This window comes from Columba livia, chromosome 3, assembly GCF_036013475.1.
Source record: "Columba livia isolate bColLiv1 breed racing homer chromosome 3, bColLiv1.pat.W.v2, whole genome shotgun sequence".
Taxonomy (NCBI): Eukaryota; Metazoa; Chordata; class Aves; order Columbiformes; family Columbidae; genus Columba; species Columba livia.
Genome location: NC_088604.1, coordinates 78,304,845 through 78,314,205, shown reverse-complemented (window position 1 = coordinate 78,314,205; position 9,361 = coordinate 78,304,845). Strand labels below are relative to the sequence as shown.

At 38.2% G+C, this 9,361-nt stretch overlaps 1 long non-coding RNA gene across 1 annotated transcript in view; it reads right to left on the bottom strand.

Annotated features, from left to right (window-relative positions):
- Window positions 1-3,937: 3,937 nt before the first annotated feature.
- The window catches only part of LOC110363411 (uncharacterized), a 31,213-nt gene continuing 25,789 nt past the window's right edge, over window positions 3,938-9,361 (bottom strand). Inside the window, exons 4-5 of the long non-coding RNA XR_010471955.1 lie at window positions 5,897-6,140; window positions 3,938-4,962 (exon numbers count right to left, since the gene is read on the bottom strand). This is a non-coding gene — a long non-coding RNA (uncharacterized LOC110363411). The remainder of the gene's footprint in view (window positions 4,963-5,896; window positions 6,141-9,361) is intronic.

Here is a 9,361-nt window from a genome sequence, read left to right as displayed (position 1 = left end):
ACACTAAGACTGTATTTGCTTTCAGGCTCATCCAAGTTGATTCTTCCATCTAATAAAATGAAAGGCTGCCTCTCATTTGCACTAGCATGGCAAAAAAAAAAAATCTTCTATTGTTCATACCTTGATTTATGCAATGTTGTTATTTCTAAAGTAATGCAAAATGACTTAGAGCATGTTGAGAATCTCAGGTCATTGGATGATTTGAGACTACAATTGTTACAGTGATTTTAAAGTTACTCATATGCTGGTGAAAGGAAGGTGATTGAGACCAGAAGATGACCAGGAAGGCGTTGGGATGGAATAAGCAGTCCTGACAAAGCAGTAATGGGACCAGGAAATTGGAAAAAAGGTTAAGGTAGGTGTGTTATTGAAGGTAAAGAGGCTCATTTCTCTCCAAACTTTCATAAAGAAATTTTCCGTAGCTTAGTAAGAATCCTCTTGATGCCATGTCTACTGGAGATCTCCTTTCTGCTTTCTATACTGCACTGTCCTCACTGGGTCAGGGAACAGAGTGTGTGGTTTCTTCTGCTTAACAGGACCTTCTATATAAAAGATCTCTATGGATCTGTGAATACAGATTTATGAGAGATAGATGGATCGATCTGATTTTATTTCTCTCTTAGAAAATGTAATCACTATGTTTAAATTTTTAAGCACTTAATTGATTAGGACAAACACTCTTCATTCAGCGCTGAAGAGCCCTGAGCATTTTCTGTAGCCTGAGAGTTCTGAGCTACAGGTATTTTATTTTATTATAAAAAATGCAATGAGCTAATGAAAAATAAATAGCAAAAGAAATTACTAATACTCTGAATGTTAGAAGGCACACAGATATAAGCCAATAAAATGGGGACACTTAGCTAAACAAATGTCTAATGAATATTATCTAAATGTTTTTCCCCCCAGGAATGTTGTTAGACTTGATTCAATTTATTAATATAGTTTAGTAGATGGGATTTCAATTCTTAAAAAATAGTAATACTATGAAGCAAGCAAATAGGATCTTTTTCTAGGTGATGCCTTGCTAATTTTGTAAACGTAATAGTTTACAAAAAAATACAAAGTTGCCATTCCTGTCAATGCAGGAAATACAATTTGGCATACTGGACTTTCTGCCAGCACTACACATGCCACCCAGGGACTTGGCCAAATCACCTTAACAGGATTATTTCCATTGGTTTTAAGTACTGAAACATATTCTTCAGTGCATTTTATACCTCATTCAGAGCACATTGAACACGTTAAGCCTAATTAGCCAGCAGTGTAAGATCAAAAAAGGCAAGAAAATTTGTTGCAGGCTCGACACAGTAGTTTTCAACAATACTGCATCATGGTCCTTGATTTCAGTCTGTTATAGGGGTCTTCCATGTATGTTTTCCTCTTAACTCTGCGTAATTCCTTCTGTTCCATGTGGCTGAATGCCTGTGCAATGTTTTTAAATTATTGGATAAAAGGCAGAGATCGTATCTCATGCTGCCCAGTAAAATACTCAGAAGTCTACAGCAGTTTGATTCCTTTGCCACAGATTCAAAACTGATGCAGTTGTCATTATAACCTTGCCAATTCTCTGAATTATTCAGTTCTCTCCTTCCTTAAACACTGCTTAAAATCTTCAGGGTGTGAGTCACCCTGCCTTTCTAACAAGTGTGCTGAGGCACACTGCAGATATTTCATTAGAATTCTCTACAGGCTGGAATAGATTATAATAAGATTACTGTCACCAGCAGAGGGAAAACTGCAAAGGTAGATAAGAAAATCTGAAGGTTGCTGGAGGTATAAGGGTTGCTAGAAAAATGCAATTCATTCAAAACAAACAAACCAGTCAAATCCCCTTAGGAAACTGTTAGCAGTGAAGTTGCAGAAATGATCGAAGAACTGCATGGTAAAAACTTTCCACGTTCTCTAGAAATGCCAGTGGAAAAGAATTTGCAGATCCACATGAATTAATGAAGAAAGACTTTGAGGTTAATTGCTGAAAACAAGCTTCTCTAACTCTCAGAAGAAAACTATAGTAATCTCTGGATGTACATAACACCATGATTTACTTTTAAAATCAGCTGGAGTAACACGCCACTTAGAGCTAAAAAAGGATCCTACAGCTGCATCCAAAACTTTTCCCAGAACCAGGAGCAGATGTACTGGGAGCGTGAACCAGGAAACTGCAAGAGAAAGCTAAAAGGGAGCACCAATTCCAGCTCAGTTACATGCAGACTCATTGATAAACAGTGCCAAAAACCACTGATTTTCACCCCAGGTCAACCCACGTCATCTTCATCCCCTTGTAACATTTTGAAGGAGCCACATTCTAAAGCCCCTTGTGTGCTCCCCTATGCTTGGTGAGATCAAAATAAAACATTGTCAAAGCCAATTGATCACAACCTGTAAATTCTCCCTTTGCTATTTTTCTAGTTTAACAGCAACAACTAAGAAATTTAACAGCAATTAAGATGCAAATCTACTGGGAATCGCTGGCTGTCACAGCATCCAATATCGTCTTACTGTTTCATTTTAGCCCTTCACCTGACTGCATCCATCTGCTATCTTTCGTCTGCCTTTGTGTTTCTGCTCTTTAGGAGAGGAATCGCTTTTTCTGTCTTTCTGCTTATAGAGCATCGTGCAAACTCTGAGCTGCCACCACACCACAGCACAACAACAACCATAAAGCACTTTTGGGAGCCAAGATTAGGCAAAAATAGAAGAGCAGGAAAACTTTGCCCTGTCTACCCTTTCCCTTTGAGATGGAAAACTCAGCGGGAACCCTTTGTTCTTTATTTGCCTATGGGGCAACAATGCGAGTCTGTCATTTTATTTCCAACATGCACTTTATTATAAAGAATGTTTTTGTTCAAGATTTCTCCCAAAAGAAACATATATACCCCTCTCTCATCTCTCCCAATCTCCTCTTTCTACAAATGAGTGAAATGTGTCAAACCTAACACAATAAGGAAGCCCCTACTCATGGGAAAGTTTTTATCCTGAGTAGTTAAGAGAAGTGGAAATAGGTTTAGTGCCTTCTCTCTTTGCAAGGTGCCACCACTAGGTCCACTTCCATAATAGAACACCCTATCTCATTACTAGTTATAAATATTATTAACATTGTCGCAAACAGCAGTTCCCTGCCTCTTTTTTCAAATGTAAGAAATACAGTATGTCCTGTGTAATTCTAGCACTTTCCAGAGGTTATATTCCTGTGACCAAAACTATGGCAGAAACAGAAGTGTGATCCTGCAGTATCCAGACTAGCTGGTTGCAATGATTTTCCTAACATTTAATGATATTCTAGTACCTCTTCACTGTAAGCACTTCAAATAAAAAAAAAAAATAAAATAGAATAAATAAAATAAAATAACGCACACACAGAAAACTACAAAGGAAACTATTAACACAGTTCCGACCTATCTTCATAATACCTTCTCCCTGTTCTATACATTGCCACAACATGCAGTTTAGTGCAAAACTAACCAATACAAAAAAATTGTGAAGAATATCCTACCTCCAAATGCACAAATCTTATTTCAAGAGTAACGTGTTTCATTCATTCATATACTCATCAATACCCTTTCAATCTTTACAAACTTCACTTACACACATTTGAACTCTGGTGAAACAGAATGCACAACTTGCATTGTTTTCTGAATGAAAAGTAAATGCTTGGTCTTGTTCATTTTTTTTGTAACTGCAGCTCAAAGTAGTGTTCTCCCAAAGTCACATTATCATCTCCTAGAAATATGGTGATGTAAATAAGTCTGAATTTTGCTGTTATGTGAATACTAGGATGTGTGGATGACATTCGTTTTATAAGTTAAGATGTAGGACAAACATTGCTCAATGATACACAGGTTTTAGTATGGGTTTATCTCTACTAAAATGCCATCATTTTCTTGAGGACAGGGTACAAATTTGGTTTTCATATATATCAGAGTGCTTTTAAATAATTTTTCAGCCAATGAATGTGCTCAAGTGAATGTTTGTACCTACAGTGAATGTCACTGTGTTCAAGAACCTGCTTCATTAACTACAAGATTAAGTCTATGGACTACAATTTGCACTTCACCTCTCCTCCAGAGTCATTGCTGACACTTGCATAATATTACAATTGCAGAAGATTTGTTTTAATCACAATGATATTTTAAGAGAAAGAGTTGTTAAGGACCTGAGCATTTGGGTAGATCTCAAGGGAACTCTCAGTGTAATTACAAACTCCTTTAATTGTGTTTCTGCAGAATACTGTACATTGGATCCTCTGGTTACAAGAGACTGTAGCTGCATCAGAAGCATCCATATGGAAACTGCAGCACATAATTCAGTCTATGTACCCATTCAGTAACTGGTCTCTCTCTTAGGACTGCCAAATGCACTAATTACTGCCAGGGTTATTTTGTGATCTGTGAGCTTGTTCACTAGAAGTGTGAATAACATCGTTGCCTGTATTCGCAGAGACCGAAAAAATGACTTTAACTCACTAAGAAAGGCAGGATATGGTGCAGTGATTTGAATCATGGTGTTCTGTATTGCTTTATTAGTCCTTTTATTCAGTCACTTCTACACAGACCAAAGATGTTTCATCATTCACTGAAAAACATCAGCTTTATACATAAGATCAAAGACACCAAGTTTTTCAAGGCAAGGATAGGGTAATGGTCAGAGCTTTCTAACCCTGAAAAATTACATTTTGTCATTGAATAGACTCTTTTTAAGGGAATTTCATTTCTACACATATTTTTTGGTAAGTCAACCATTGCTAAATATGTAAATGGAGCTTCCTCTGCTCTTAAAATAGTCAATTTGACAAATGTAGATCAGGCCCATAGGACTTGGTTTACAAGTACTCAGCTTATGCATTTGTATCTGTAGTGCTGGACTGACCTGCTGCTTCTTAATTCTTGAGTCACAGTTCTCAAGAAGACCTTATAAGAAACTCGCAGTTCTTGTTCTTCCATCACAGACTCAGGGAAAATAGAACTGAAAGGGGAAATAACTTTATCACCTCACTGCAAGGTTAGATTAGCTGTACATAAGACATTCCTGATGGATTGGTATTTGAAATTTCCAGTTATAGACAGCCCACACTGAGCCAGAACTCTAGTTTCAGAGTCTCTACTATTAGAAAGATTTTTCCCAATCAACACACTCCTCTCCTGCTCATCTGCTACATCCATAGTAAATCCACAGAAAAGTCTGTCCCTCTCTTCTTTCCAGCTGTCTTCTGATTGACAACCATTTCCATGCATCTCACATACCCCTTACTGGTCCAATACTCATTCTGACTGCTGTGCTGTTATGGGGTAGAAAAGGAGCTTTCTATCCTTTCTCTCTCTCTTTAGCATATATCAATCATAATTTGGTCCTGTCCTTATCTTAGTGCATACAATTATCTTGCTCTTGCTCCTCCTCCACCCCCTTTTTTTTTTTTGTCTTTTTCTTCTTCCCTCACCCTTCTGAGCTTTGTGTTCACTAAACTGAATACTTGTATGGATGATGGGATCTCAGTCATTGGAGATAATAAGAATTTGACTGGAAAAGATCCAGAGCAACCTGCTCTGAGCAGGCAGGAGGTTGGACAAGATGACCCCCAGATGTCCCTTTCAGATGCAATTATTCCATAATTAATGTTTGCAGCTTCGAAAATTTAGGATGAATGTCCATATTAGCCTTTACAAAAGTATCACCTGCTCCACATTAATTGCCAAGCAATGGATTAGTTGTAATATCCTTCCTCCTCTCCCCATGACAAATGAATCATTATCTCATTTAAAGGGAAAGATGTGACACCTTACAAAACCTAGTGCAGTAGAACTCGTTTTCTGAACAAGTATGTCCTGAGGTTTAATTGGGTGAGGGAATTATACCTTTGTTCTTACTTAGACCTGGTCACAAAGTGTCTGCTTCTAATTACCTGTTCTGATTGATTGCTGGTGGGTTTTTCCATTTCAGATTTTAAATAGTTTTTCACTCCTCTTCACAGATGCTGCTCTGCTCACAAATATTCATGTATTTAAGCATTCTCATCTGAAGTCCTGGACCAGCCCCAGCATTAGCTAGCATGAGTTTTCTCCTCTTGGCTTTGTGCTTTCCAAGGGCTGACAACACAGCAGGAATGACGGCTCTCACTCTCCCGGGTGACTGAGTCACTGGTTCAACTAAATGAAACACCATTAATTATGAAAGAGTTAGCAATAAGTAAACAAACTCTCATCTGTGAGGATTTGCTTTATTCAGGTTTAAACTCTAATCAATTGCTTCTTCAATAACTGTTGAAAAAAATAAACAAGATTTTATGTTGCAGCAACTATACTGGAGTGCCTTTCTAAGAAACAGCTTTTTATTGCTGATTGCATTTTAGTGGGTGAATATAAAAATAAGAAGAGCACTATTTATCTAAAAACTCCTCTTCTTTGCTCCCCAAATATCATTACACTAGCTCAAACTCTTTCCTTTTTTCCCAGTAAACAATATAATTCAGGATTTTAATGCATAACCCTGTTTTCCCACCCATCATGGGCATTATAATGCAACAGAGGTGAATGTTCTGCCAAATAAAAAACCCCAAAACACCAACACCTGCATTTCTTTTCCATATTCACCCAGCTGGAACCAATCCACTATTAGTCAGGAAGTCAGATTTGGAGTTAACAGAATATGCTTCACTTTTCCGAGTAACTAGAACAGGAATTAAATGAGTGTAGGTGCAGCAAGTGGATCACGACAACATATTGCTGCCAGTCACCCCTAGAAAAATCACTTTTCTGAAGCGTGTGGCACAGTCTCACTACAGATTGCTTGGAAAGAACACAGGCCTAAGGTGTTTTGTATAGGTTCTGTAGGTATGGATTGGTATAAAGTATTTAGTGAAGCAAGGGAAAGCAATGAAATGTAATGACTGTGATACTGTGAAAGTTATGTATGAGTTTTCCCCTGCACTCTTAAGCCAGTAGCCTTATCACGTAGGCATTTTCCTGTTGAAGAAAGCATTCCAGTCACAGGACAACCATGCAGCATCTGTCCTGCTTTGCTATATGTCTAAAGCTGAGCTTGGCAAAGCACCATCCATGACTGCTAGTTTTCTGTGTCATATCCCCCAATTTTTAGTTCTAAGGGCTGATTAATCATAGAGAACCACATCTCCTGCTGCTAAATGACAATTAAAAAAACCCCATTCAATATGTCAAAGTATGATTATCCTCTTCACTGTCCTCCTCTCAATATACATACCAACAGATCCAAATATTCCTAATTTTTTTGTTTGGAATTTCAGTTATGTAAAAAATACTGTAAAGCAGTCCATTTTCCATAGTATTGAAGTCCCAGGATGGAGAGAATGAAGATCATATTATACTGCTCAGCAGAAGACAGAGTTATTTCAAAAATACCTGTACCGGAGATTAATTTATCCCAACTTTTTTATTCATCTCCTTGTTGGGGCCTTTGATGCAATCACCAAATATTTTTAAAAATTTAAAAGAAAAAAATTCTCCCAGACCTTTTTTTTTTTGAGCTAATAAGAGTTCAGAAATATTTGTACAATCATCCACCTATCAGAGCAAAACTGAAGAACGGCGAAGTTGCCAACACTTAAAACCTATGTATCATCTAGCTACATAACTTCATTTTTGTCCTTGGTGGGCAGAGTCTGTCAAGAAGGTGGTGTTACTCAGAGCAGGGGGAAGGAAAGTGCTGAATGATGCTACAGATAGCGGCACTTCACACTAGTCAAAACCCCAGTATCACATTATTTTTTCTGGAGAGGTAGATAAAGAGTGCAGCCTTTTTGGGTACAGGAGGGATTGTTTACCTCACCCATCTTGCACATTGGCCACTTGACTGTCGGATCTCCATTTCCTGACTGGATAATGCTTGAACTCCAGGGAGGATGTTCTCAGGAGTGGAGGGTGGCAACAGGTACTTGTCATGGGAGGATTTGCCTGGGCACGGGTAGTGGTCCTGGAGCAGAGGACAGGGCTCAAGGAACACTCCCAAATTTGGCAGCAGCAACCCACCACCAGCCCTGGCATGCACATGAGGATGGAGTCCTGGTCTCAAACTTGAACTGTAACAAGTCGTATTTGTTATTAAAATGGTACTTTTCAGAGCTGCTAGGTACAGCTTTTTTACAGCAGGAACCTCAGAGGAGGTCATTTATTACTGGTCTATTTCTAATAGAACAACTCTCTGAGGAAATCATTTATCATTGTGGCTAATGACCAGAATATCGTCAATATGATATAGTTTAATTAACAATTGTATCAGCACCAGCTAGCCGTTCGAAAAGGAGAATTTCCCTGACCTTTAAAGGAATTCTAATCAATTTAGAAACTACCTTTGTTAGAAGTTGGACAGTGAAAAGCTAAGGTCCGGGGCTCAGAAAACTTTTAATGAGAACTCATTTGGATACAAAGTGACAAATCATCACAAAACCACTTTATGTAATCAGTCATTATTTCTGCATATAGCTGCAGTCAGTGGAACTGGAAGATCCCACCCCGGCATACAATGAATATGCATTTGCAAAGGGAGTGTTACCTCTATCACTTTTACTTGCAATATGTTCTTTTTCTGTTGCCTGTCTTATTTTGAGCCTTTAAATAATCTGCTTGTGTATCCCCCTGAATAGACAAAAGAATCAGTACATGTCACAATGATATTGAGTCAAGTGAGAGAGCAAAACCAGGAGGAGGATGTCAATTGGAAGGGAAAAAAAAAAAAAAATAAACCAACACATTGATCTCAATATAAAAAGCCTTCAATTGAACAAACATGGCTCAAAGATGATCCTGCACATTTAGTGATTGGACAGTTAGCTGGTGGAAAGAGCTAGCTGGCTGATATTTTCTTTGAGCATAACAGTGATGATCTGGGGAATGTAAAACAAAAACCTTTCAAATATATTTAGAAAAATGAGGCAACCAATCGAGAACAATGAGGCAGAGCAGAAGAAACTGGAGATACAATCTCTGAGGAATACAGAATTTAAATCTCAGTTAAGCAAAAAGGCAACACAACGATACACTAGAGAACAATAGAAATGTCACTTCATACAAGCACCAGAATTACTGTAAATCTGAGATAATTGCAGGTACATTAGCTAATCAAGAGGGAACAAACAAATACCACCTTACACAGACTACTTACAACGGTAACCATCTCTGCACATGGGATGACGTAAGTACACAATGGATTTGTTTATAAGCGTTGACTCTGAATTATAATGGTCCTTATGCCCTGATTTATCACCTGTCATACTTTCCCAACTACATTTTCCTCATACTAATATGGTACGTTGAAATCCAGCAGCATATCTTAGAGCTGTCTGGAAAGACTCCAGCAGGAGAGACCAGCAGGATCTGCCGGGGGACCCAACATG